This window comes from Hibiscus syriacus, unplaced genomic scaffold, assembly GCF_006381635.1.
Source record: "Hibiscus syriacus cultivar Baekdansim isolate YM2019G1 unplaced genomic scaffold, ASM638163v2 tig00111708_pilon, whole genome shotgun sequence".
Lineage (NCBI taxonomy): Eukaryota > Viridiplantae > Streptophyta > Magnoliopsida > Malvales > Malvaceae > Hibiscus > Hibiscus syriacus.
In genome coordinates this window covers 3261186-3269039 of record NW_024063159.1, presented here as the reverse complement: position 1 = coordinate 3269039, position 7854 = coordinate 3261186, and the positions used below count along the sequence as shown (strand labels likewise).

General features: G+C 39.2%; 1 pseudogene; it reads left to right on the top strand.

The window, feature by feature from the left end:
* The first annotated feature begins 1231 nt into the window (after positions 1-1231).
* On the top strand, positions 1232-7143 carry LOC120168087 (annotated as a pseudogene).
* The last annotated feature ends 711 nt before the right edge of the window (positions 7144-7854 follow it).

Genomic DNA, 7854 nt, shown 5'->3' with positions numbered 1-7854 from the left:
AATATTGCAACATCAATCATCACCCAAATAAACAGAACCAGAATTAACCGACCTGTATGTCGAAAACCATTCCCTATTTGGCGTGATGTGATAAGAACATCCAGAATCAAGAATCCAAGCATCCATCAATTGAGTCGTTAAAATAGAGAGCATATCACCCTCACTGCAATCAGAATTGTCATCCTCGACCACATTCACAGACTTGGATGAGTCATCACGCTTCTCATCAGTATGCTTTTTCAACTTCGGACAGTCTCGCTTCATATGTCCCGCCTCATTGTACTTATAACAGTGAATTATTTTCTTATCCCTAGATTTGGATCTGTAACTCTGCTTCCCAGACCCTGCCTTCTTTGGCTTCCGTCCACGGTCTCGATTACCCTTAACATATAAGCTATCAGCTTGAGAGTTTTCCCCTGCATTCTGTTTCCGCTGGTTGTGAGCCAACAAGGCTGCAGTAATCTCCTCAACTTTGATAGTCTCTTTCTCATATGTAAGAGTAGTCACCATGTGTTCATAAGAGGGAGGCAACGAACACAATAGAATCATCTCTTTGTCTTCATCCTCAATTTTCACATCAAAGTCGAGCCAAATCAGAAACGATTTGATTGAAGACATTCACGTGTTGCGCCAAATCATGATCATCTTGCATCTTCAGCTCATACAGTCGCTGCTTTATATACAGTTTACTCGTTAAGGATTTGGACATAAATTGACTTTCCAACTTCTTCCAAATTTCATATGGAGACGACAAATGCATGACGTGATATATGATCTCGTCCGCCAAACATAATCGTATGGTTCCTACCGCTCGCTGCCGCAATTCTTCCCAATCTTCCTCCTCCATCGATGCCAGCTTTATAGGTCGCAAAGCTTTCATGATCTCTTACTGTGCCAACAGATCCTTCACCCTTATTTGCCATAATCCGAAGTTACTCTAACCATCGAATTTCGCAACTTCGTATTTGGCTCCTGACATCTAATACCAATTGTTGAATAATCGTGTAAAGAAAATGAAAAGAACACAAGAATTTTAACGAGGTTAAACAATGTGCTTACGTTCTCGATACCCTGGGCGGCACTAGATTTTTCATTCAATAATATCATAGGTTTTAGTTACATCTCCTTTGTAATAAATAAACACTATACATATTTACAAAATTAACCATATACCGCACCCCCAACCCACAGAATCGTAACCCCCATTACGAGATTTTTTTTATAAGGACAGATGATGTTCGCTTCACCTACTCCGCTCGATCATCTATCCTATTTACCGATATATTTACGAGTCATACCTAACCTACATATAACGCGGCAGCTCCGAATTCGGCTGCAGGTCTGCTTTTTTCTCTTTTGATTTACATTTTTCCGATTTTTCAGTTCGATTATCCTTAAAAGGTTCGATTTTCTAATATCTATCAATCACTTTAAAAGCTATAAACTTCGCTTTTCCTTTTTCGTTGAATTAGAATCTTTCGCTAGATACATAAAGTCTATTACCCCTTTCTTTTTTTTACTCTTTATTCTTTCTTTCTTTTTTTCCTGGAAAAACAATCAGCAAAAGATGTAGATGTTGATGCAGGTGTTGCGCCGGAGAGCAATAGCATCAACCCGGAGCTCTGGCAGGCATGTGCCGGGCGGCTGGTGAACCTGCCGGTTGCTGGGACCCACGTTCTCTGCTTCCCTCAAGGACACAGCGAACATGTAAACTAAATTACCAACCCTTGTCGGCATTTACTATAGTCTATAGGTATCTTTTGTTTCTGCTGAGAATGAAATTTTTATAATAAAGAGGTTTGATCTAGGTGCTATTGGGTTTTATTGATTGTTTGTATTTGATGCTGTACGAGTGCATAATTTATAACTTTCAGTGGATTAAATGATGCTGCCTGATTAGTAATTAAATGTGAAGCTTTTAGTTTTCAACAATAAATATGGACATGGTAAAAAGTCGCATTATTCAAATATATTTACATGGTGATAGATTAGATGAATGGTGTTGTTTGTTTTAATTTTTTTTCATGTTCTATCTTGGTTAAATACGTGTTCTGACATGAATTTCAATCTCAGGTTGCTGCGTCAATGAAGAAAAATGTGGATGCTCAAGTTCCGAACCACCCGAATCTTCTGTCTAAGCTATTATGTCTCCTTCACAATGTCACCTTGCATGTATCGCTACCTAAGTCTTCTTGCCCCTTTTTCCTTGCCCTTTAGAAAATGTCAATTGTCTTTCATTTATTTGTGCTTTTCAATCCGTTTTTTCTCAACTTTCTCTTATGTGATTTTGCAGGCTGACCCAGAGACGGAAGAAATCTATGCTCAGATGACCCTCCAACCCGTTTCTTCTGTAACAAATGTCTAGAAGAATCTTATACAATGTTATAGAGTTTTGAATACGTAACCTGATATAAGAACTGAAACTATTGACATTTTTTGCAGTTCGATAAGGAGGCATTACTGAGATCAGATCTTTCTCTTAAGTCGAATAAGCTGTAACTAGAATTCTTCTGCAAGACGCTGACACCAAATGATACAAGCACTCATGGAGGTTTTTCCGTTCCTCGTCGTGCTGCCGAAAGTTTTTTCCCTCGTCTTGTAAATAGTTTTGTTCAAGCTAGTAGGTCGGTTGTTTTAACTTCGGGTGTTAATCCCTTTCCTGATTCTTTTGAATGGATTTCTCAATAGAATCACCTAATCAAGAACTTGTGGCCAGGGATCTGCATGAAAATGTCTGGAACTTCCGCCATATCTATCGTGGTATGGTCATTTTGTGGCCTTGAACATTCACTTGTTGGATTTATGGATTGCCATTACAGTATTGCTAGTAATTGTTTTGCTTGCACTATATGCACTTGATGTATTTAATCCCAACCCCTGGTTTTTTAATTTCAGGAAAACCAAAGCGGCACTTGCTTATCACAGGCTGGAGCTTATTTGTCAGTGGAAATAGACTCCTTGCTGATGATTCAGTTTTATTAGTTAGGTAATGGTAATGGTTCTGCTTGGAATACGCATTTTTAGTTACTGATTTCCCAATGTTTCACGTCTATTTACAGAAGAATTGTTGCGTTGTGTAACTTTTATTCGTCTACTGCTCTCTTCTGTAGAGAAAAAAAAAGGTGATTTTATCACTCTTGTGTTCAAATTTTGTGAGCAGAGATGAAAGGAGACAGCTTCTCGTGGGCATAAGGCGTGCTAACAGGCAACCCACCAATTTATCATCGTCAGTATTGTCGAGTGATAGCATGCATATTGGAATCCTCGCTGCAGCTGCTCATGCAGTAGCAAACATAGCCCCTTTTCAGTGTTCTATAATCCAAGGTTCAAAAGATAACTTTTTGACTTCTAATTAAGTTCGGCCACGTTAAAACAGTTGATTAGTATATGCTACTTGGAGACTTTCTTTATCTGCAAGTATTCATTCCAAAGTATTATTTGCTTTTCAGGGCTAGCCCTTCTGAATTTGTTATTCCTTTAGCCAAGTATCATAATGCTGTGTCAACAATCAATTATCACCTGGCTTGCGCTTTCAAATGATGTTTGAAACTGAAGACTCAGGAACAAGAAGGTAGCTTTATGTCAAGTTTTCGTCTGTTTTTTAGTTAACTAAATTAGCCATGTATTGATGATTGCTTTCTTAGATCCGAAAATTTTGATTTGGCTATTTGTCAGAAAAAAAAAACGGTGGAAATAAATACCTTTCCCCTTCAGGTATATGGGCACAGTTACAGGGATCAGTGATATTGATCCTGTAAAATGGAAAAACTCACAATGGTGTAATTTGCAGGTAACTTTGACTATTTTTAGTTTATTTTTTAAATTATATTTATTACAGTAACATGAGGCTTTTTTTGTCAGCGGTAACATTTTTAACTATCTTGTTTTCTTCAATAGGTTGGTTGGGATGAGTCAACTGCCAAGGAAAGACTGGTTGCGTCTCCATTTGGGAAATTGAACCAATTACAGCTCCATTTTTCATCTGTCCACCTCCATTCTTCAGATCAAACCGTCCTAGACAACCGGAATGCCAGGTAGCAGATCATATAGCCTCTAGTTATTGCATTATCAATTTCTATTTGGTGCAAGAACCATTTATTAGATGCAACTAAGGGATTTTGCTCCTTGTGGCAGTACCCCAGATGCCTTCTATTGATTGTTTGTATGCACTTTTTTTATGTTGTGACACTGGGCCTTCTGTGGAGTAGCAATGATTAGATTAAATGGCATCTGCGATTCCGATTCTGCGATGAGTACTGCAAATTGATCTTTTTCCTTTAATTCTATTTGGTCTATTTCGATATCAAACTCTCTCAATGTGCTATGGTGATGCATGAATTCTTCAACATCTTTTATCCTGTGTATTGATATGGTTTAGCTGCATACCTGTCCGAGAATTTTGCAGATGATGCATACTCCGACTTAGATAATATATTCAAGCGGTCAATGCCTTGTCTTGGTGACGATATATGCATGAAGGGTTCACATTCGCTTCCAGGGCTTAGCCTGGTTCAATGGATGCATATGCAGCAAAATCCTGTGCTGGCAAACTCAATGCAGCCAAATTTCATGCAGTCTCTGGATGGGTCCAGTATGCAAAACTTTGACGGAGCAGATCTTTCCCACCAGGGTCTGTCATCAGCACAAATGCCTCAGTCCAACAAGCAGTTGAATGCTCATAGGCTACTTCAGCAAGTGCAACAACTCAATCAGCTTCCGAAGCTACCATGTACAATGAACTCATTGGGATCCACTATGCAGCCACAACAGCTGAATGACATGACTCAACAGTCGAGGCAAAATTTGATTGCTCAGACTCTACCCTCTAGTGAAGTTCAGACTCAAATTATGCAGCTTCAAGTCCTTGTCCAAAGTAACAATATCCTTAGTAGCAGCAAACTTCTAATCGAACTCTTCAACTCCCTCTAAGTCTTCCTCATATGCTGCAGCAGCTGCAGCATATGGGTCCCAATCAAACACAAAACCCAATGCATTCCGAGCTGCCTTATCCACTTAACCAACATTTACAAATGCCTGACAACCAGGTTCGGTTTCAACTGTTGCAGAAGCTTCAGCAGCAACAACAGTTGCTATTGTCACAGCAATCCCCACTTCAGAAGCCTTGGACGCTTCTCAGACCTCTAGGTCCATGGCAGCTAGTCAAGTGTTAGATATGCCTCAAAACTCCCCAACCTTGCTACCTCAATCAAATGTTGCCCCACACCAGACACCTAAAAGTAACTGCCAGGCAAATGTTCGGTTCTCTCAGCCGTCTCTGCAGTCAAAACTTCAGCAACAGCAACCTGGAATGCTGCCTGAAGTTCCTGGTCATGTGGATCCTTTCCGAACCATTGCAACAAATCAGCCGTCCAATGTTGTTAGCAATGGAATGACATGTGGTGCTGTAGCTGCTCATTCTGTGATCACTGATGATAATCCGTCGTGTTCCACTTCACCATCTACAAACTGTCCAAGTGTTCTTCAGCCGATGCTAAACAGCAGAGTCCACAAGAGTACTGCAGTAGATGACATCACTTAGTATACTGCCACAATCTTGAATTCTAATTGCTTGGAGACCATGTTACCTAATGCTAATCTAGTTGAACTCCAGCAAAAGTCTGATTTTAAACCCTTACCGAATATCTCCAAGAGTCAAAACCAAGGCCTTTATACCCTACAAAACTATATTAATGGTGCTACTGTACATGCAGATTACCTGGACACGTCATCTTCTACTACTTGAGTTTGCCTTTCTCAGAACGATGTTCATTTGCAGCAAAACTCATTGACTTACAACCCTCAAACAATATTGTTGAGAGACACAAGTCAAGACGGTGTTCAGGCAGATCCAAGGAACAATGTTTCAAATGGAAATAATATGGGTAGCCAAATTGGGATACCCATGAATTCAGACACTTCATTGACGAAATGCATGATGGAGCTGGGGAAGGAATTTTCAGGAGGAATGCTCACCAGCTACAAAAACCCTAAAGATGCTCAGCAAGAACTTTCATCGTCAATGGTTTCGCAGTCATTTGGGAGTTCTAGATGTGACGTTTAACTCCATTGATTCTACTATAAACCATAACAGCTTCACGAGCCGTAGTTCATGGACCCCACCGCCACAATTTCAGAGAATGCGAACATATACCAGGTCTGTTGTTCTAAATTTCACTCACATCAAGTAAATCCCTCTACTTGCTGCACACATCCTTGACCACTTGCACACATCACAAATCCCTGTCACCTCATCGGTCGAGAGCCCTAATTCACATATTTACCTTTTCTAGGTTTACAAACGCGGGGCTGTTGGAAGATCAATAGATATAACTCGTTATTCATGTTATGATGAGCTCGAACAGGATTTGGCTCGTAGGTTTGGCATTGAGGGGCAGCTGGAAGACCGAGGGAGAATAGGCTGGAAACTAGTCTACGTGGATCACGAGAATGATGTTCTGCTAGTAGGAGATAACCCATGGGAGTAAACCATGTTGTTCCTTTTCTCATAAACAGCTTTACGTTGTTTCCCCCAATGAAAACGATCCAAGTCATTAGACTAATCGTTGAAAGTGAAACTAAAAACAGCAACATTTAATGTCCTTGTCCTGAAATATATTTTTAACATCTGTTTCATTTCAGGGAGTTCGTCAACTGTGTCCAAAGCATCAAAATCCTCTCCCCTCAAGAAGTCCAGCAGATGAGTGTACGAGGGAGATTTCCGGAACTCTGTCCTGCCTAATCAGACCTGTATTAGCTCTGGCAATGTAAATGCATAAACTAGTATAGCAACAGGCTATTGACCATCACTAGTTCGGAGCTTATGCAGTTTGTACAATAGGATTCTGTCTATCGCTTCTATACGATATATATTTTCCGCTGTAAATGGCATTCCTTTTCATACCCTTCTGCCGGAAAAGGAGAGATGATCGGTGACAGAAGCAGAAAAGTTGGCAAAGTGTGGCCTCACTCACAATCAAGCCTTGAAGGGGCAGTTTTGCTGCTTGAGCTTGGGTTTTGATCATGTAAGAAATTGATACTCCATTTGCCAACGTAGGTTGATTCAATTGGTTCAGTATTCATTAGTAGCTCGGTAAGAACTAAGGCTAGTCTCTTACCATTTGGCCTGTCAAAAACTTTGAATTAACATTTGATACTATTTGTACAAACGAGGAATTGTGAGTTTTATGGCTTACTTCCTAAATATGTTGATTTTTACAAACATAGGATTTGTGTTACTATTTGTACACATTTCAGGTTCGGTTCGATCAAAATATCAGTTTGTTTCGATTGTCATGGTGTGTTTCGGTCCATTTCGATTTTCGACTCTTATCAATCTATGCCTATATTTGTACAAGAATCTAATGTTTCTAACCATAATTTTTTTTAGTAGTTATATTTAAAAATAAAGGTTTAATACCCTTTTAGTGCTTAGATTATACTTTAAAATAAGATTTAGTGTCTAAAGATTTTTTTTGCTAACAATAGATGTCTAATGTTTCTAACGTTATACTTTTAGGTGTATGACGTAACTGTCTTTAAATTTAACCATTATATGACATGTGCCACATATATAGAATTTTAAAAATTATTTTATCTAAAAAATCTTAATATTATAATTTTTAAAAAAAATAATAAACCTAAATTTTACATATTTCGTCGTCCATTGGCCACCGTCGGTCTGTGGTCGTCGTCGTTGACACCATCAAAACCGTCTCACCATTGCGACCAAAATCTAGTCCTTCACCTACTGTAAAATTGCGCCTAGTCGTGAAAAATACAACGATTGTCGTCGGATTTTTAAGTTTTTCATTACTGTTTCCTGACGATTTCGACGGCTACAGTTGTCCATACGTT